Source organism: Monodon monoceros, unplaced genomic scaffold (assembly GCF_005190385.1).
Source record: "Monodon monoceros isolate NGI ecotype Baffin Bay Population unplaced genomic scaffold, NGI_Narwhal_1 Super_Scaffold_16, whole genome shotgun sequence".
Classification (NCBI taxonomy): domain Eukaryota; kingdom Metazoa; phylum Chordata; class Mammalia; order Artiodactyla; family Monodontidae; genus Monodon; species Monodon monoceros.
This window is the reverse complement of record NW_021703772.1, coordinates 96,335,179-96,357,356: the sequence shown is the minus strand read 5'-3', so window position 1 is coordinate 96,357,356 and position 22,178 is coordinate 96,335,179. Positions and strand designations below refer to the sequence as shown.

The following is a 22,178-nucleotide window of genomic DNA, read 5'->3' as shown; positions in this document are numbered from 1 at the left end:
ACTCTGTACCATGAATCACCCAGATGAAACTTGATCCACTGCGTAACTCATGGAGAAAAAATTCTCCTGAGGACCATGAATGAAACAGACCATTCTCGGAAATGAATCAAGGTCCTCTAAAAATACTTCACATCCTGTGCCTTTGACCATGCTCTCACTCCTGCTTCAAAAGCCCTCTCTATTCAAAGCCTAGGGTTCCTTCCAGGCTCAGCTTACATATCAACCCTTTGCCAGATACATGATTTGCAAACATTTTCTCCCACTCAGTTGGTTGCCTTTCCATTTTGTTGATACCTTCCTTTGTCATGCATAAGCTCTTTAGTTTGATGTAGTCCCACTTGCGTATTTTTGCTTTTGGTAACAGATTCAAAAGATCATCACCAAGACTAATGTCAAATAGCTTACCATGTATGTTTACTTTTAGGAATTCTATGGTTTCAGGTCTTACATTCCATTAAGTCTTTAATCCACTTTGAGATAATTTTTGTGTAGGGTGTAAGATAGCAGTCTAGTTTCATTCTTTTGCACGTGGACATCCATTTTCCCCAACACCATTTACTGAAGAGACTGTTTTTTCCCATTTTACAGTCTTAGCTCCTTTGTCATAAATTAATTAACCATATATGTGTGGCTATGTTTCTAGGCTCTCTATTCAGCTCCATTAATCTATGTGTCTGTTTTTATGCCAATACCATACTGTTTTGATTACCATAGCTTTGCAATATAATTTGAGCATGATGTCTCCAGCTTTATTCTTCTTTCTCAAGATTGCTTTGGCTATTCGGGGTCTTTGTGTTCCATACAAATTTTAGGAGTGCTTGTTCTATTACTGTGAAAAATGCCATTAGAATTTTGATATGGATTGCATTGAATCTGCAGATTACTTCTGGTACTATGGGCATTTTAATATTAATTCTTCCAATCTATGAGAACTGGAATATTTTTCCATTTACTTGTGTCTTCATTTTCATTCATTAATGTCCTGTAGTTTTCAACATATAGGTCTTTCAACTCATTGGCTAATTTTATTCTTAGGTATTTTATTCTCTTTGAAGCAAATGTAAATGGGATCATTCTTAATTTCTTAATTGTTAGAAATTATTCTTAATTCTCTTTCTCATAGTTTATTGTTAGTGTAGAGAAACGCACCAGAATTCTGTATATTGATTTTGCATCCAGAGACTTTACTGAATTTATTAGTTTTAACAGTTTTTTTGTCAGAGTCTTTAGGGTTTTCTATATATAAAATCATGTCTTCCTCAAACAGTGACAGTTTTACTTTTTCCTTTATAATTTGGATGCCTTTTATTTCTTTCTCTTGATTAACTGTTCTGGCTAAAACTTTCAATACCATGTTAAAGAAAAGTGGCAAGAGTGGAGACTTTTGTGTTTTTCAGCTTTTCACTGTTGAGTATAATATTAGCTGTGGGTTTGTCATATATGATCTTTCTTATGTTGAGATATGCTCCATCTATACCTACATTGTTGACAGTATTTATTAAAAATACATATTGAATTTTGTCAAATGCTTTTTCTACATCTATTGAGATGATCATATGATTTTTATTCTTCAGTTTGTTAACATGGTGTATCATGTTGAGTGATTTGTAGGTGCTGAACTAAACTTGCATCTCTGGAATAAATCTCACTCGATCATGGCATATGATCCTTTTAGTGTATTGTTGAATTCAGTTTATTAACATTTTGCTGAGGATTTTTGTGTCTATGGTCATCAGAGCTATGGCCCTGTTTTGTAATGTTTTCAATGGGGAGAATAAAAAAATAATCCAGTCTTTTCTTAGGATGGTCAGTCAAATTCATTTTTAAAGTATTGATGGTTTAGCCAAGTTTCTTTCAGCTTTATAGCTCGTGACTGATAATGCCACACATGTAACTCCACCTCCAATTTCGCTGAGATGGCACTACTTTTAGGGGCGGATCCTCAGATGATTGAAGCGCTTTGATCTCGATCTGGATGTTCCTTGGTAGCTTCAATTTCTAGGTTGGCCAAGTCCTAGCTACTGCTGTTTCCTGTTGCACCACTGCCACTTGTCCTGGTGTAGGTGGGGGGAGGAGGTGGTGAAGACCCATGAAGTCCTATCAGTGAGAGACCCTTGAGTGGGGAGCAGGGCAGAGTTTCATTCATGTCCTTTTCCTTGGCATCAGGGAGTCTGGATACTCTTTGAGGTTTTCCTGGGACAGGGTCGTCACTGGGCCCTCACTTATGTGGGATTTGGTCAAGAATTATGTTCAGTTTTAGTTGTGGTTATCAGCTTTTGGCACCTCAGACCATAAAAGAAACAAATGTGGAATGTACTAGACCACTATGGCCCTGTAATTTTCTTTTCTTGTGGTGTCCTTGTCTGGTTTTGGTATCAGGGTAATGCTGGCCTCTTAAAATGAGCTTGGAAGTGTTCTCTCCTCTTTTATTTATTTATTTTTTTGAAGAGTTTGAGAAGGATTGGTATTAATTCTTTTTTAAATGTTTGGTAGGATTCACCAGTAAAGCTGTCTGGTCCTGAATTTTTGTTCCTTGGGAGGTTGTTGATTACTTATTCAATTTCTTCCTAGTAAGCAGTCTATTCAGATTTTCTATTTCTTCACGATTCAGTCCTGGAAGGCTGTATGTCTCTAGAATTTACCAGTTTCTCCTAGGTTGTCCAATTTGTTGGCATATAACTGTTCACAGTCATCTCTTAAGATCCTTTGTATCTCTGTGGTATGAGTTGTAACGTCTCCTCTGTCATTTCTGATTTTACTTATTTGAGCCCTCTCTCTTTTCTTGGCTGGGGTGGGAGAGTCTAGCTAAAGGTTTGTCAATTTTGTTTATCTTCTCAAAGAGCCAACTCTTAGTTTCATTGATATTTTCTATTGTCTTTTTAGTCTCCATTTCATCTATTTCCACTCTGATCTTTGTTACATCTTTCCTGCTACTAACTTTAGTTGGTTCTTCTTTTCCTAGTTCCTTGAGGCATAAAGTTAGATTGTTTATTTGAGATATTTTCTTTTTTCTTGAAGTAGACGTGTTTCACATTTGTGTTATAGGGGTCCTTCTGGGACTCCTAAAACACAAATGTTATTCTGCTTGATGTTATCCCATAAGTCCCTTAAGCTATCTTCCCTTTTTCAAATTTTTTTTTTTTTTTTTGCTGCTCTACTTGGATGAATTCTTTTGTCCTGTCTTCGAGATCACTGATGCTTTCTTCTACTTTATCTAGTCTGCTGATGAATGCATTTGGTGTATTTTTCATTTTAGTTATTGTAATCCTCAGCTCTGTTTGGTATTTTCTTATATTTTTCTACCGCTATGGATGTTCTTACTGTGTTCATCTATTCTTCTCCCAAGTTTGGTGAGCATCTTATGACCATTACATTGAACTCTTTATCAGGTAAATTACTAATCTCCACTTCATTAAGGTTTTTTCTGAGGTCTTATCTTATTCTTTCATTTGGAACATATTGTTCTGTTTCTTCATTTTGCTTGACTCTCTGTGTTTGTTACTGTGTATTAGGTGAAACACCTACCTTTCCCTGTCTTGAAGGAGTGGTCACCAGATATAAAATCTGTGACATCAGCCACATGTAAAAGCTCTCCTCCAAGAGATGCTGGCACTCTGGAGCACAGCACAGACAGTGAAGAGAACACCTGCCTTCCAAGGTCTTTGAAAAGGTTTACAGTCAGTCCCCTGATGTGTGCTTAATTAGAAGCCTGTGCCTCACATTGCAGCTATTCTGATAAGCTTATAGGCCTCGTTCACAGACAGACTGAGCTCCAGGGTCTGTTGCTGCTTGCTGTGTCCTCAAGGTGGTAGCTGTTTAAGAACACTTTCTCTGTTGGGTATGGTCCTGTGGGACCCACGAGTGTAAGCCCTGCTGGCTTTCAGAGCCAGTTGATATAGAGGTGTCCCCTGGGGGCTGCTGCAGAAATCAGGGCACCAGACAAGGATATGAGCTCCTTTCTAGAAAATGCCGGAAAGCTGGAGTGAGGGAGAGGGAGAATGTAAAGATTATGTCCACCAGCCTTCATTCCCTGAGAGCATTTCTGTGGGCCTCCCCTCCAGCCAAAGCTCCTGGACACACAAATGGGCTTCCTTCTCAGAAAGACTGGGGGTGTTTCAGTCTGCTATCTGTACAGTGTGCTGGGGGCAGTAGCCTGACAAGAACGCTCTCTCCGATTGTTGCACTGCCATGAAACCAGGAAAGCAAGCCCGTTGGCCTTTAGAACCAGGTGTTCAAGGGGTGTCCCCTGGGCTGCTACCACAAAACTTGGATACGAGATGCAAAAACTAGGGCACCAGATGTGTGTGAAAACTCTCCTCTGGAGACACTGGCACCGGGGAGCTTAGCAGAGGGAAAGCACAATGATGGCACCCTCTGTGGACGGCAATGTAGGAAGATCCTGAACTTACCTCCTCGCACAGACACCCCAAATCTACGCTACATCTTGGACCACCTCCTAACACTTATTTTAAAAGTACACATTTGTCACAGTGCAATAGAGGGACAGTTTGAGCATGATGCGAATCTCACATTTGCTTAGGCCCAATCTCAATCACGAGAAACACAAGTGAACACAGAAAACTGCACCCGGCTGAAGCTAGTGTAGAAATACACAATCGCACACATCACAGATAGATGGACCAGTGACCTCTGTCCATCACGGGTGTTATGAGCTGCCCCATCCATATCGGAAGGTACCACTTGCCCTCTGACTTCACCCAGCCTTCTTTCCATTGATTCACAATAACTCACAAGCTGCAGCCCTTCCCATGACCGCTCCCACAAGCAAACTGCATGTCCTTTTCAAGGTAAAGTGCCATATTTATTGTATTATTTCTATATTTCTTAACCACTTAACATTGTAAAACTCAGCTGCCATTTATATTAGATGCCTATCTTTTTTTGTGTCACTGACAAAGTTTTTGAGTACTGTGTCCCTAGTTTCATTTTTCCCACAAGCCCCGTGCAGTGATTTTTAGGAACACATATGTCATATTATAGCAGAGCTATACATCATGGTGAAGAAAAAGAAAACTGTATCAAGAGTAGGATTCCAAAGCCCCTTCATTCTTTGGGCACAAACAAAGAATTGGACCTCAACAAAGAAGCAAACATAAAAGCAAAAGGAAAGGTATTTTAATTCCAAGTCTTTGTTCTACCAAATGATCGTGTCTATATCTCATAGCCTTCACAAAGACTTAAACTTCCTCAATTACTATCCTCTGATTAAACCTCCAGCAAAGGAGACTCCACAATTTCCCTGGGTAATCCATTTTATTTTTTTAAACTCCTCTCCTGCTAATTTTTCTAAGACTTGCTTAAATTGTTTCAAGTGTCAAAAAGCCATTTCTCTCTGTATGTTCCCAGGAAATGGAGAAAAATCTACAGGTTCTATCATCACTTCCTAATTTAATAAAGAATTCTTCTTAGAAGAAGAGCTGTGTACACGCCCACATGGATTCATTCATTCACTCAGTAAGTTTTTACTGAACAGCTACTATGTGCAAGACACTGGACTAGAGCAAGAGACCGGCAATGAGACCAAAAGACGTGGTTCCTGACTGCAGTGGACTTACACACTAGTGGACATGGCAGGTGCTAAATGAAGTATCACACAGATAAATATATCAATATAAACTGATGGATAATTAAGAGTTTGCTGAAAGATGACAGCCAGAGGAACTGACTTTGTTCAGTGGGTTAGGGGAAGGCTTCTCTGAGGAATTCATACATAAACTGAGACCTCTGTGACGACTAGGAGTTACCTGGGGAAGAGAAGGGATCGGCACTGTAGGCAGAATGAGCAGCAAATGGGGAGTCTTTAGTTACACAGGAAAAGAGCAAAGAGAAATCCAATGTGCCTGAAGCCTGGTGAGCAAGGGGATGGGAGTGCCATACGATATAGCTAGAAGGAGCCGGGATATGAAGAAGGTCCTATTAAGGATGTGAGATTATATTCTGAGTAGAACTGTAACTCTTTACCAAGGTTTAATCAAGTAAGTGATAAGCTCTGATGAAGATTTTGCAAAGATCATCTGACTACTGTGTGGAAAAAGAACTGAACTAAGAGGCTGAATAACAACAGAATGGGAAGGTATTTAAATAAGAGTATGGTGAATGCTACCAGCTACTAGTTTAGACTGTACCATTTGCTAGTCAGGCAGGTTTGGGCAAGCCACTTAACTTGAAACATATGCTTTAAGCTAGTTTCTTCTGCATATTGGGGAGAGTAAAATCGCCCAAGCCAATTTCATAGTATCATTGTGAGGAATGAGTAAAACAACATATAGAAAAGCACTGCAAAATCTTGAAAGTCCCATATAAAAATAAGATATGGCTAACTGGAATTATACAGCTTATATCATTTGATAGAGTTACTTTTGATAAATTCTATAAGCATTTTAGTCTTTCACGAACACTACACATTAAATAAATATTGTAGTTACATATTTCTTTTAAAAATCTCAAAAATGTGCTTTTTAAGCAGATCATATGTTAATACTGAGGGGAAGTACATTCTAAATTACTTTTTAATGTAAGAACTGACAGACCAGCTTAATCACAGATGTCATCTAGAATGCATATAACCCTGTAGCTGGACTGCCCGAAAGACATAATTTTTCAGTTCCATCACCTAGGACGATCTTAAACAGATGGCTTGATCTGTGATGTGCCAATATGTCAGGAGTTAATATCAAGCCATTAACACTTGATTGCAAAGATAGAAAGCCAAGAAGTACCTCTATCCTAGGTCTAATTATATTTGGTGACCCTAGTTACATTCATGGGTGATACTACTGGCAAAGTTAGTAACAGAAGAGTCAAAGAATTTAAAAAAAGAAAGAGGAGTTTACTTGCTGTGAAAGTTCTAGTGCCACCATGCACGGTCATGTGTCAGGTGAAACATGCACTACAGCAAGAGTGGTACCTCCCACCTATGCTCCAAGCATTCCGTGTAAGTCCTGCTTAATGAATGACATCAGGCATCAACTCATCTAGAGGTATTCTACCCTGACATGAGGCTTAAAGGTACATGATACTCTATACTGGGTTGGCCAGAAAGTTCATTTGTGTTTTCCCGTAACACCTTATGGAAAAACCTGAACAAACTTGTTGGCTAACACAGTAGAAAGGTATTCACTATATGTTTCTGTTTCAAAAGATTTCCTGAAATGTGTTCAAGTTATAATATTCTTGTTGAATAATATTTTATAATCAAAGGATCACAGGAAAAATATTAACTCTCTTGGATGATAAAAGAATCTAAAAGATAGTGAGAAATGAACAAAGGCCATTAGAGAAGGCCACTCGGATTAAATAATATTCCTGGGTACTGACGAAAAAAATATATGAACTCATTCAAGAAATGTGGAATCTGGCAAACTAGCTCATACTATGCCATGGAGATTTTAGGTAAAAAGACTATTAGAAAAGTACATTTGATTCAATGACACACACATAAAGCATGGCAGTAAGACCCAGTCACCCAAAACTTCAAGATCTGATTAGATTGGCTTATTAATTGGTATCCAGACAGTCACAGATATTGCCATGTGTTCACCAATCAACATACAGTGTATACCGAAACATTTTAAGATTACCCAGATTCAGAATAACCATTCTGATTCTCATGCTACCTACTGAAAATCTAAAATTGACAAGTCATTCTTTTCTTCAGAAGTCCATAAACCAAACACACATCAGCCACAAAATTAAACTGTTTTCATGAAAACTAATTTTTAATGGAAAAACTCTACGTTAACCAATTTCTATCAAGCCACTATGAAAACGGGTCTAAATTAAGCTATAGTTATTACCTCTAATTGCAGCCTCATTTTTGCTATTTATACAAACTGCAATACATTTTCCCCATAAGGCTTCCTGAATTCAATATCCCCATTAGTTATGAAAGATCCAGTTATCCTAGAGGCAGAGAAACAGATAAGGAACTTAAGAATTGATTTTTTTAAAGCCCGTACTGTTGGCTGTAACAGAAGAATCAGAATCAGATTTTGAGGCGCTAGGATAAAAGCCGCCCTATATACATCTGCAGTGCTGATAACATCGCCCAAGAGAGACAAAGCTTTTATTCTAACAAACAAGCAAAAAAAAAAAAAACATACAGAGCTTGGTTTAAAAATAATTGAGAGGAAGGAAGAAAGGGTGAGGGAGAAAAATAAAGGAAAGGGGGTGGGGGGAAATTTCAAGGGTAAAGGAGACAGATGGGCACTTAGGAGGATCTTAAAAATATCCTCAATGCTAGACAGGAGCTCTAAAAGGGAAGTGCCACAGGTGAATCACTCCATACGATTACGTTTTCTAAGGCAAAAATTATCTATATGTTTATCACTTATCAAAAAGATACATATATGAATTTTATGGGAGGAGTATTTTCAGGGTGGGTTGTGCAGAAAAGCACAATAAAATGAAGGTTGGGTATGTCAAGGCTGATACGGATTATAAAGGCATGTGGGAACAAATCATAACAAATGATGGTATCCTGCAAGGAGAGCAAATTAAGTTGTCTTTTTCTTATAGTCAGCGATCTTTATGACTTATCAAATAGGGCTACAAGTGAAGAATAAAGTGGTAATACGGCATCCACAGTATAAAGTAATGCAGTTTTGATTTTATTATCATACGGCTAAAAAAAATGGGACAGAAAGCTATACATTGATCCACAGCCCACAGCTTTCATTACTTTAAAGTATCGTGAATTTCACCACCATGATTCCTGTGAAAGCACCACAGGAGAGGCTAGGAGTCTGGGTTATTATCGTTTTGGTTCTCCCATTATTTTACTGTGCAACTTTGGGAAATACACTGACCGTCTTTGGACCTCTTTCTAAAATGTTAAGATCCCTTTCAACTCTCACATTCAATGCTCACACAGGCATCCATGAAATTAGCCACAATCACAGCGATGGGGTTTAGGACAGATTACCCCTAAATATGGCACCTTGGCATATTGGATATCTTAAGCCGAAGGAGTTTGAGAAAACAGCAAAGGTTGCTCTGACCTTCCCCAACTCCTTCCTGCGTCTTCCCCAAAACAGGTCATAAAACCCTCACATGAGAGACGTCCTCCTTATACTCAGGAAGAAGGAAGACATTCTTATCACCAGAGACAGAGAATTTCGGGCCAAGAAATCTATACCGGGCTTCCCTGGTGGCGCAGTGGTTGAGAGTCCGCCTGCCGATGCAGGGGACACGGTTTTGTGCCCCAGTCCGGGAAGATCCCACATGCCGCAGAGCGGCTGGGCCCGTGAGCCATGGCCGCTGAGCCTGCGCGTCCGGAGCCTGTGCTCCGCAATGGGACAGGTCACAACAGTGAGAGACCCACGTACCGCAAATAAAAAATAAAAAAAGAAATCTATACAAACAAACCTTGTTAAACTAACCCTTATCTTACTAGTATTCTTCACCACTTACTACCCCTAGTCCACACCCCTCTGTCTTGTCAATTCTTCACAAATTAATTATTATTTTTTTTAATCTAAAAGGTAGAAAAAGCTTCCTGCTCTGATCACCTCTTTGGGTCTTCATTTTCTTGTGAAGCCTCCTGTGGACACATAAAAATTCAATACAAGGTAAACAACAAGGTCCTACTGTATAGCACAGGGAACCGTATTCAGTATCCTGTGATAAACCATAATGGAAAAGACTGTGTGTGTGTGTGTGTGTGTGTAACTGAATCACTTTCCTGTATGGGAGAAATTAAAGCAACATTGTAAATCAACTATACTTCAATAAAATAAAATTTTAAAAAATCAACAAACTGTGTTTCTCTCCTGTTATTCTGTCTTATATGATTTTAATTCTTAGGCCCAGCCAGAGACCAAAGAGAGTAGAGGAAAATTTCTCTTCTCCTACAACAACAAGGAAAACATAGATACTAATGGTACGAAGAGTATAATGAGGGGAAACATAATATCTATAAGTCAGGTGTGTGTATATATGTTGGGGGTTAGTCATAGTATGGATTTCATCCTATGTAAGGATGAAGGTGACTTCGCATCCCTGTAGGGACAATGAGGTAGGTGAAGCTGTAGATTTAAGAGGGTAAGGCTGTGGTTTTCTTGGCTAGTGTAAAACAGGAAAGGCAATGTTAAAAGATAACACTGGGCATCACACAACTGGGAAAAAAGGTGATGAAACTTAGACCCCAGAGGCATTGGTTTTCATTTGGTTGCCGAACAACTGCAGGCTTCAGTAGATCTGCAGGAGGACAGCAGGATCTAAATGTTTGAGCAAGAGAATTCCTCCTCAGGGTGGACCCCAGAAATGAAAGACAACTGTAATAGGGACCAGTTGGCAGAAGTGACTGCTCCCTTTTTTTATTATTATTACTGTCATTCGTTAGCAATGGTTCCCTGAGTTGGAAAAGGCCTTCCTTAGGATACTCTAGCTCGTTGACTTTCTGACTTCAACAAGCTTCTCAGAAAATCATTTTCTTCCAAGGCTTCGAATATCTGATGATTATGGGGGATGACCAAGGAAAGTAAGACATGGAGTAATGAAGTGAGTAGAAGCTTGGTTTCCATTGTCAACTGCCAAATTCAGACACACTCTTTCCCTTACCCCAATCATTTCCTTGAGTTGATTCGATCAAAAGGCCCAATTTTCAACTTTACTTAGAAAAAAGCTTCATTTACCCAACCACTGGGTCCTTTTATAATAGGTCAATGACTCCTTTTCCTTCTCTGGTCACAGATCTGTCTCTGTTGTCATGTTAAATGATCACAATGAACAGTAGCTATTAATTAAGTTCCTTCCTACTTGATCGAAGTCTTAAGTGTTCTTTTCTGTTCTGTGGATACAGTATATTTCATACAAGGAAGGGGGAGAATTTCAGTTCTTTGGGGGATTTTTACTTCCAGCCCTGAACCAATCCATGAGGCCCTAGATTTATTTATTCTCCATTTTACCCTCACTCTTTTCCTTATCTGCCTTTACCCCACAATGACCAGTGGAGAATGAATGGATTTCTTCAGCAGACTTAGTTTCCATTACAAACTGTGCGTCACTATATTTCTCTCCTCACTCGTTATTGTGGAGGATTCCAAGATCTCTTACTGTCCCTTCTGCACTCCGCTCTGGAACTTCAGCTCTACTGACTACAAAAGTTAACAGGTGCTCTGCCTTCTCTGCTCTGTTGTCTCTCTTACTTCACTGCCCACCTAATTTATGGTTTATCTCATACGCTGGTGTCCTTAATATAATTTTTAAAAAGCTAAGGTGAATATGTCATATGGTTTGCTAAGCGTTTCCTATATAATTATTATCTCCTGTCTCTTCAAAGAGCATCCTCTTCTTGAGGCAGAGACTGAGGTTTACACTCGGTAATGAAACCCCGCAGAAGGTTAGCACATCACTGAGCATTCTAGAAGTGTCCAATACATTCTTGAGTTAAACTGAATCCTATTGACCTCCCACTATTCCCTCTCCCTTAGTTGGCCACTAGTTCTAGGTTTGCAGAGTCTGTATCTGTGACAACTTTCAGTCTTTGCTCTGAGGACAATGTAATGAGATTTTCTTTGGTTTAAAAACCCCAAAAATACATGTCACCCGGTTTGTCATTTTCTTTTCCCTTACCATTGCCTTTGTTTGGTCTGATTTTTTGCCCTCTCCTAACAGCCCACAGATCGTAATCCCAAACTTCAGATTCAAATCTTTTATTTGAGTAGTCACTTTCACTCCTCAACTATTAAGTCAAAAATTTCCTTGCTTAGAGGATTTGCTGTGGCCTCCTTAAAAAGCATGTATAATTCCATTATATTTTTTAGGCTAGTACATTTTACTGTTCTTTTGTTCACACTACTAGATTTTACAGAATGGTAGGAGGGAAAAACTATTCAGACAAAGAATCCTTTTTTTTTCCCTGTGATTGGAAACCTTATATTCCTGCCTTTTTTCAGTGAATGAGTGTAATTATGTGTATGGGAAATTAGAGTATTTGCTATGATAATTATTCACTCCTATCAAATAGGAGAATAATTATAATGTCAGCAACAGACTGTACAAGGTATTACCGGAGCTTTCCTTTTAAATCTGCCAGAGAAATGGCTTCTGGGACCTCAGTACTTAATATTGATTTCTCACAAATACTTTTTATTCATTTGGAAGACACACTAGAATGCCTTCATACTTCCAATTTCATTGTGGAAAACTCCATCTGAATATTGTTTTAAACAAGGCCCTGAGAACATATGGATAGGCTTCTACATAGCCAGCTTCCATTATTTTATGATACTAGACTATCTTAGAAACATAAAATTTCAAAACGACATGACTTTTAGCAGTACCCCTTATCCTTGTTAGCAAATACAAACTTTCACATTCTATCATTCCATTAAAAGGTCAGCTATAATATTTAAAAGATCAATGTGGAACTAATCACAAGTTCTGGTTCAACGCTTTAGTATTTCATTTCATACAACTAGCAAAGCTAGAAGAAATTGAAAATGCTACACATTGAGTAATTATAGTTTGTGTTATTTTGGAGAGGTAAGGTTAAACGGAAATTTCATTTTTATGGGAAAATCATTAAAGACCTATAAATGAGCTGACTGAGCACCGTTAATCTACAGGAAGGGAAAATGTGTATTATGAAAAGACGATCTGAGCCCTTTTTTGAAAAGTGTACTTAACCCTTGGTTAATCACATAAATGGAAGAGAAGGTTATGATAGATAATCTCAGTTCCTGAGTGGTGTGAGATAGTCACAAGAGGAAGCAAATAGAAAACATGGCTCCATGTAGCACAAATAATGTCATGAAAAATAGGCCAATGGAGACTATAGTTACCACTAACAGAATGTCTGTCACACGGCTGAGTATAGAAAAGCTTGCAGTAGATACTCCTGCATCATGACTCCAGGTCGTTGGTACGCAATTTAAGTGAGCATCAGAAATGACGTTCTCAGATGCTTTTTTTCACAAGATTTTTTTTTTTTTTCTTTGCGGTACGCGGGCCTCTCACTGCTGTGGCCCCTCCTGCCGCGGAGCACAGGCTCCGGACGCGCAGGCCCAGCGGCCACGGCTCATAGGCCCAGCCGCTCCGCAGCACGCGGGATCCTCCCGGACCGGGGCACGAACCCAGGCCCCCTGCATCGGCAGGCGGACTCCCAACCACTGCGCCACCAGGGAAGCCCCTCAGATGCTTTTTTTTGTAATTGCCTGGCTTCTCCCCCGTTTCCACTTCTGGCTGAATGCTTAGCCCTTTCTCGTTTGGAAGTGGTCTCTCCTGGATGGCTTAGTCAGACCGGAATGAAAACAACCAAGCTATTCGACTAGGTTTCCAAGTGGAAACCTATGGATCTTCTATAGATCTTACAATCAAAAGGAAATGGAAGTCTTTACACTTGGAAAGGCACTTTAGATCACCAAGTCCAACTGAGGACCTAAAAGGTGCTAACTGTCCAGGGGCACCCAGCCCACCCCAACTCTTTGTCTCAGTGCAAAGGAGATCAAACCTCCTCTGCAAAGTCTCCCCTCCCGGGTAACTGAGTGAAAAGCAAATTTTCAGGAGCTTGGTCGAATTGTTCTTCTGGAACAGTAGGATTTATATGTAAAACTTTTACTTACATTTACCAATTACTTTCTTTTGCAACATAAACCTTTATATATAAGCTCAAAATTAAACTCCTACACGAAGACAGAAAAGCAATTGGCAAGACCATAATGCATTTCAATCACTATTACATTCGTATCTTTAAAAGCCCTCCTAGAAAAATGTGTCTCCTTCTTCGGAAAGCAACAATGTTAAATGTTTGTTTGTTTGTTTTTACCAAGTTGTGAATGTTATGAAATGTGCTTCCTTCACTTTTACAGGTATAGAATATTGATGCGTTGTGTATATTTCTATAAAGCTAGGACTCTCAAAGTTTTTGACCAAAGAACTGGATTCGACATGTACAAAGAAAATGGTTCCAATTAATGAGATCTAACTGTTATTAATTGCTATGGCCAAGCAAAACATGGATGTCATCACACAGGCATGCCATTCATCACATCCAAATGCCTTGAACAGTAGCTCTCATCTCTTAGACCAGGAAGAATTACATATAGTTCACAATTTACAAAGGAATCAGTATAGTGAACATTACTTATAAGGCGCTATTGAATAAATAAAAGCACAACTACTATAATACTGGGACTCTGTGGCTTTATTTTAGTTTCCTCTTAATGTAAAAAAGAATGCATCTACTCAACCAGATGGTGGCCACTGGTATTCAATTTGATCATGGCTGGTGGCAGCAGCCCCACTGATGTGTAGGACAAGGATATACGTATATTACGTACATTTAAAGAGTGCCTGTGTCGTCACAGAGAAACTATAAAAGCAATTCCAGGATGAATCAATCGAGTGAGAATGAAAGAGGAAAAAAAAGGAATATTCCTATATCACGAATAAGAATGATATTAACGATGAATCCAGACTGACTGTTCTAAGCACGTTTCAGGAATCTCACCGTATCTCACAACACACTGGAATGTAGGCACTATTTCCAAAACAATTTTCTTTTAAGATTATGAAGCCGAGGCCACAGGAACTGAACAGCAGAGCCAGAGTCTGAGCTTAGGCAACCTGATTTCAGGGTTTTAGAGCTTGACTGCCTCTCCTTACAAGTACCAAAGAGTTTCTGTCCTGGTCCAGTGAACTTTCTTTTTTTTTAATTTTTATTTTGTATTGGAGTATAGTCGATTAATAATGTTGTGTTAGTTTCAGGTGTAAAATTATTTATTATTATTTTTTCTTTCTGGCCATGCTGCATGCAGGATCTTAGTTCCCCGACCAGGGATTGAACCCATGCCCCCTGCAGTGGAAGCTCAGAGTCTAACCAACGGACCGCTGGGGAACTCCCCATGGTCGAGTGAACTTTCATCTCAACCAGTGAACCAACTGTCTCTCCCTTTCCATGACCTGTTCGAGATTATGGGGTATAAAACAGATTAAGAGACAGTCCTAAAGAAAGAGAGCGATGGTCTTTGCCATTAAGAATATTATAATGCTTTGTGACCGCCTGGAGGAGTGGGATAGGGAGGGTGGGAGGGAGGGAGACGCAAGAGGGAAGAGATATGGGAACATATGTATATGTATAACTGATTCACTTTGTTATAAAGCAGAAACTAACAACAAAAAAAAGAAAAGACAATTAAAAAAAAAAGAATATTATAATGACCACACATCAAACAATTGTCTGGCAGGACGTGAGTATATACAGCAGAAGTCTGCGAACTTTCTCTGTATGAGACAAGATGGTAAATATTTTAGGCTTTGTAAGTCTCATAGTCTCTGTGGCAGAACTACTCAGTTCTGCCCTGGTAGCATGCAAATCGGCATAGACGATACATTAATGAACGGGTGTGGATGTGTTCCAATAATCTATTTCCAAAACCAGGTGGGAAGGGGGGCAGCTCAGTCATTGTTTTCAGACCCTTTATCAAGATTACTAGTCGACATCTCATGAAAAGGAAGGAATCCTAAGCATTTCTTTTCCAGGAGGTGGTATTTCTTTATCCAAAATCCATCAACTCCCCAGAAGCCACAGGGGTACGGAGCAGTCTTATTACTGTTGAGGAACAAACACAATTTTATACACCATCCCTCAAATTTAATGAAATTGTAGCCACCGTCGACATGCCAAAAATTACTTTTGTGTTTTCCAAAAAGGATAGATCTTTTAGCAATTCTGGAAATCACGTAATATTTGTGCTTGTCGTAGTGCTGGGAACAAATCTCTCGTCTATCCCTCTGTGATCCCATCTCTGTACAAAGGCACCAGTTTCGTGTTATCCTTAGAATTACATTCTACCGTCTGGGGCTGAGCCATTAGCCAATGTCTCTTCTTATTCTCACTTAGGAATAGATATCCACCTCTCCCCCGAGAGAAAGGATAGTCTACAGTCACGCGCAGCCAGTGCTGTTTAGTGTTAGAGATTATTCAAGTTACTTTAAATCGACAACAATTTACGAAGGACTTTCTTCATGTCACACTAATCTCAGTATTAGATAATGCTGAACATTAGTCATAACATATGGATAGATAAATGATTATTTAGTCATATAGATAAACATTTTGCTTTTCTCTAATTCTCCCAGAGCCTATGCGACTTAATGCTGACAGGAGATGACACCTTTAAATGCTTTTCTATCATATATTCTCAGATGCTGAAATAAAATCTTAAGTCTAACCACTCATTAAAATCAAACAAGTCAGAGTACACAACAAGACCCTTTCGTGTGTAGATTACAGGTTACAGCAGAAAAATTATTTCTCCATCTCTCTACCAAAAGTTGTATATTTACTATATGCTAAGTAAGTTGACTTTCCTGTATAGCCAATAATTAAGCCTCCTACTTTACAATGTCTGAGTTGACTCAGGAGAGAAAGGGTATGTTTACAGCCTAGAATTTGTGTAGCCCTTGGGTCATGCCTCTTTTCCCAATAATTTAACTACCTGGATTGTGCGTTTAGTGTGTATTTAAAAGACTTCGAAACTTCAAACGTCCTATTGTCTGTTATCATTGATTGCTGTTAAACTAAATGTTTTTCACTCTGTAATCAATACTTATGAAAATAAGCCCAGGCATTGACAAACAACTCTGCAGCACACTGCAGCTTGCCTAAGAGCGGACAGCATGAAAAACTACTACTCCCAAGAATTTTAAAAGATCGCATTGACTCCAGTACAAGTTTCTTACAGCTGAATCATTCCACTGTAACAAGACTTTATTAAATTAGACAGCTATTGAGTCATAAGCTTTCTGAGAATAACAATTAACATGGCTTTGTCCTTTATTACTGTTTCAAACCATTGCAAACACACTGCTCACGTTCGTTTTTTACATCTTTGGTGACAAAGTCATTAAAGAGCAGTAGCTAGATAAAAAGAGGATACAAAATGTAAACAGTGATGACTTTGTGTTTCATGACAATTTTAAATGGCACTAGTAACTTAAAAAAAAAAAGACTTTTAATAAATCAGGAGCTTGGGGTGAACATACACACCCTACCATATATAAGAGAGATTATCAACAAGGACCTACTGTATAGTACAGGGAACTCTGCCCAATATCCTGTGATAACCTACATGAGAAAAGAATCTAAAAAAGAATGAATATATTTATATGTATAACTGAATCACTTTGCTGTACACCTGAAACTAACACAACAATGTAAATCAACTATACTCCAATAAAATTTAAAAAAAAAACTACAATGAGATTTTTTTAAAAAAAGACTTTTAGTACAAATGCAAGGCATGCTTTTACGTGGGACTCTGATTTATAAACTCTAAGCTGTGAGTTCCTGGCTTACTGTAAACATTTGACTTCCTATTATTTGTTCATTAAATGATTCACTCTCTTAATGCAACTTCCAGTGGGATTCATGGTGGATGTGAGGCATGAACAGCCAGCAACACATATAAGATTGCCACCGACAGGTGCCACGTGTAACTCTCTCCCTCCAATGCTAATCCACTCAAATACCAAATTCCTAAAGCCTATAACCATCAATAAGTATTTAGTGGTCCGGGGAAAAACTAAAGCAAGTTGGGAAGGATAACACCAAACACTTCCAAGTACAATAGCACACAAACAAGCCCTTCAAATGCACACCACACACCTTAAAGGAACCCAAGGAACAATGATTTTAAATTATTTGAACCTTGCATGTGTTTATCTGTGACAAACAGTGACAAAGGCATTTACAATTTGTATTAGCAGCCATTGATATTTACTGCCCACAGAGATGGTTTTGCATGACAGTGAAGCAATTCAATGAACCATCCCCAAGGTTTTTCAAAACATGCTTTCTCTTTCTTGTTCCAAGGGAGCACCTCTATGGCTTAGCTCAAAGTTGCCGCCAAGCGGATGAACAAACACTGGCCTGCTTGAAGCTGTACAGCAAACCGCTGCTTCTCACTTGAGGAGAGTTGAACAAAGCGCATCCACCAGCATTTTCTAAATCAACTACTATGCACAAGGTGCCCTTCTAGATGCTGCAGGCGAAATACATTCTGATTATGAGGGAGAAGATCAAAGCCCTAGCATGGTACCACTATTCTCTTATCCCGTTCTAATCTATAAGGGAAAAAAAACCTATTAATGCCACTGTGACTGAGAACAAGGGCAATACCCAGCTTGGGGAAAGTTTTCTTACTGCCAGTAACTGTTTAATTATATGAACGAGAAGCTTCTGAACACATAACATTGGAGCCACTTCTTAAACCACTGATAGTATTCAAGAGACCAATACATTGGAGGTTATGTGGACCCTCTTTTACAATCCTTCACGGGGATACTGCTCCAGACCTGAGAGTGGTGATATACAACTCACTGTAGGATTATAACCAACCAGGGTGAGGCAGGCACACAGCTGAGAAACAGCTGCATTCCCAGCTAGTAAGCTGCCTCTCCTCCCACTGGACCTTTCGTACTGTAGAGCTTAGTGTACGCGAAACCCCAAAGAGAAGAGAATAAACACATTTGATCAACCAATTTATTTCATGAACTATCTAATTTATTCAAATGAGTAATTCTAAGTCTTACTGAGGCTAATCCTCAGCTCCTAGCATTATTTATTTTCCACTATAAAACCTATCTTCTCTCTTGGAAGCATGGGCACCAAAGGGAGGAAAAGTAACTTTTAACGAGTGCAGTTAGAACTTGAATTTTTTTATCTGAAAACCATAAAGCTTTTAAAAATGAATTTGCAAATGTAACTGAGTTTCTAATAGCTGCTACTGATAGTAATTAAAGAAATCTCATTTCCCTAAATTAAACATAATGAAATGACTTTCAAGATCAAATAAAACTAGAAAATGCCATCAGGGTGATAGAATTTGCTTCTGAAAGTGGTGTTCTGGAGTCGGCAGGGAAGCCTCTGTTGCCAGCAAAAGCCAGTGGCTTGTAGGGTAATGGGTAATGGGGAAGTCATTTCCACTGTATCATTATCAACTTTTATTGACCGATAATCAATCTGAAAGGCATCCTGGTGCTTACGCAAATGTAACAGGCACCCTGTAAAGCTCTTCCATTAGGGCCTTTAAAGACTTTGTTATTTAATTAAATGTCAGCATGTCCTCAGTTCAACTTGGGCATTTCACAATGTTTACTTCTCACTTTTACTTTTGCCTTTTCTTGAAGTGAAAAGGGCATTTGGGGGCCATTAGCAACTGTCTGCACCCTAGTCCCTGTTAACAGGAAGAGAACAACTTCAGTCGCTGAGAACTGATCATTACTTCCCCATCTCGTAATGGTCTCCAAAAAAAAATATCCAGTTTCCCTCTATATTGCAGCACTTTATCATCCTGGTAGTCGAGAAGATTTTCCCTTATGATGGATCAAAATATTCTGTGTCTTAATTTCATTCCTTGTCTTACTAGTTGGACTTCTCTCAATGAAGAAACAATTAGTCTCAGGACTCTTCATAAAAATGCTTTATTTCAGGAGAAAATAATGAGATCAGCCTTTTTTGGTCTTTTATTAATAGACACCCCACCTCTCACACTGGGACAAGCTTTCATCTTCACACTTACGTGTGGTATGAACAATGATGTATTCTTTTGGCTTGTCACCAGTTTTTCATTATTTTTGCCACCTTTCTCTGGCATTTTCACATTCCCTTTAAAAATGGTTCTCAAAACCAGACACAAAATGATAGCAAGAGTTAGGTTAATGTCAAGCTCAGGCGACGAACCACTGATTGATGTTACTAAATCCCAGGGCTCTATGTCCCCTCCCCCTCCCCCAACGGTCAAGTACCCCACCCGCATTCCCACAACACACACACACCAGCCCTTCTCCACACAAAGCCCCTCATCTGCTTGTTGAAGTACACACAGCACGTGGTCAACAAATAGCCATCTTTGACGGATTAATGATTTTTTTATCCAAACCACTTTATAACATACACATGTATCCAGAAACAAGTCATATTATTGTTCGGTTTTATTCACACAGATCGTATTCTGCACCTAATATTCCGCAAGTTCCTTTCCTATGCACTCAACATTGTTTCTAAACTATATCTAAGTTGATGCTTGTCAAAGAATGATTTTTTATCTGTTAGTCCCTAATGACCCCCGAATTTTTTTTCCTCCATCATTGGTTCCTTGAGTATCTTGCCCATTGAAATGATGATGTGTTTTTCCTTAATCCAAATACATGACCACTGCTTGCATTAATTCATGCATTGACTATTTTGTAATTGTTTACTTCCTGCCAGGCACTCAATAGGTGTTGCCAGTTCAATTCAGAATTAAGACAAGTTTCCTGTCCCAATGATAAATAAAATCTAGTCAGTGACACCCCCTTTTTGTTTGTTTGTTTGTTTGTTTGTTTTTGCGGTACGTGGGCCTCTCACTGCTGCGGCCTCTCCCGTTGCGGAGCACAGGCTCCGGACGCGCAGGCCCAGCAGCCATGGCTCACGGGCCCAGCCGTTCCGCGGCACGTGGGATCTTCCCGGACCGGGGCACGAACCCGTGTCCCCTGCATCGGCAGGCGGACTCTCAACCACTGCGCCACCAGGGAAGTCCGACACGTCCTCTTAATAAAAGTAAAACTGTTATTTTACATCACTTTACTCTGTGTCTCTGTTGATCAAAGTATAAATTAAATACTCCTTTCCTACTGATGCCTAAGAACTTTGGTAATTTTCTATTTGTTGATTTGGACACTCATTCACAGGTTCCATTTGTGAAAACTCAGTGAGCTTTAGCAATAGATGCACTTTTTTGTATGTACATTACACTTCAATAAAAAGCTGAAAAAATAGGTGACTTAGATACAACATCAAGGGCTTGATCTGTGAAAAGAAAAAAAACTGATCACGTTATATTTCATTAAAATCAAAAACTTATGTTCTACGAGAAGCGCTGTTAAGAGATTGAAAAAGACAAGCCACAGACTAGGAGGAAATCTTTGCAAAACGCATATCTGATAAAGCACCGGTATCCAAGATATTCAAAGAACTCTTAAAACTCAATAATAAGCAATCTAACAATCTAATTTAAATGATCTGAACAGATACCTCACCAAAGCAGATACGAAGATGGCACAGAAGCATATAAAAATGCTCAGCACCATATGTCATTAGGAAATTGACAATTAAAAGAACAACTAGATATCACTACACACCTTTTAGAATGGCTAAAATCCAAAACACTGGTAACAACAAATGCTGGTGAAAATGCAAAATGGTAACAACCAGGTTGGAAGAGTTTGGCAGTATCTTACAAAGCTAAACATACGGTTCGTATGTAAACCAGCAATCATGGTCTTTGGTATTTATCAAAAATAAGTTCAAAACGTTTGTCCATGCAAAACCTGCACGTGGATGTTATCGCAACTTTGGGGGCTCAGGGCAATCTGCCCCCAAATATGCCAAAGTGGCATATTGATTATCTTTGAATTACAATTACTTAAGAAACAGCCAATACAAAGAAAAACATTCTGACTCCCTTCTTTCCTCCTAAAAGAGGGAAATAAATCTCCCTTGTGAAGGTACCCTCCCTGTATCAGGAGGATAGAACGCATCCCTATCACCAGAGTTAGGGAATTCAAGGCTAAGAAAGGTATATAAACAAACATTGTTACTTCTTTATGAGTGTGCTACCCCAAGCACAAGCCCTTTTGTTAAATCTTCACAAGTACTAGTTTGTCTAAGAATCTGTCTAAAAATAAAGTAATTGCTTCTTTGTCTAAAAATAATATAAAACATATATAAACAGCCTTATATAAACAAAACATTATATAAACAAAGCCTGCTTTGGTCACTTTGGACATCCCATTTCTATGACACTTTCATATGTATGAATTAAATTTGCTTTTTTATCCTGTAATATGTCTGTGGCAATTTAAGTATTAGACCAGCCAAAAGAACTGAATGGACCGGGGGGGGGGGGAATTTTTCCTCTCCCCAACATTTGTCATAGTCTGCAAGATACTCGCTGGACCCCCTTCCCCATCTACCCCTACCCTGCAGCAGAGGGATCCTGGGACCTCTCACAAGAGCCGGCAACAGGTGAGACTTCTTACCGTGTCAGCCTCCCAGATCTCTGACTGCAGGATCTGATGGAAATAAAAGTGGTGAGTCTTTTTTTCTTTCTTTCTAAATTTAGATTAGCAGGAGAAAATGTGTGTTGAAACTAGCTTCTTGGACACGGCAG

The 22,178-nt window shown here is 39.1% G+C and overlaps 1 protein-coding gene across 11 annotated transcripts in view; it reads right to left on the bottom strand.

Moving 5' to 3' along the window:
• NCKAP5 (NCK associated protein 5) overlaps positions 1–22,178 on the bottom strand; it is a 1,052,051-nt gene that overhangs the window by 473,871 nt on the left and 556,002 nt on the right. The gene's annotated exons all lie outside the window — the stretch shown is intronic.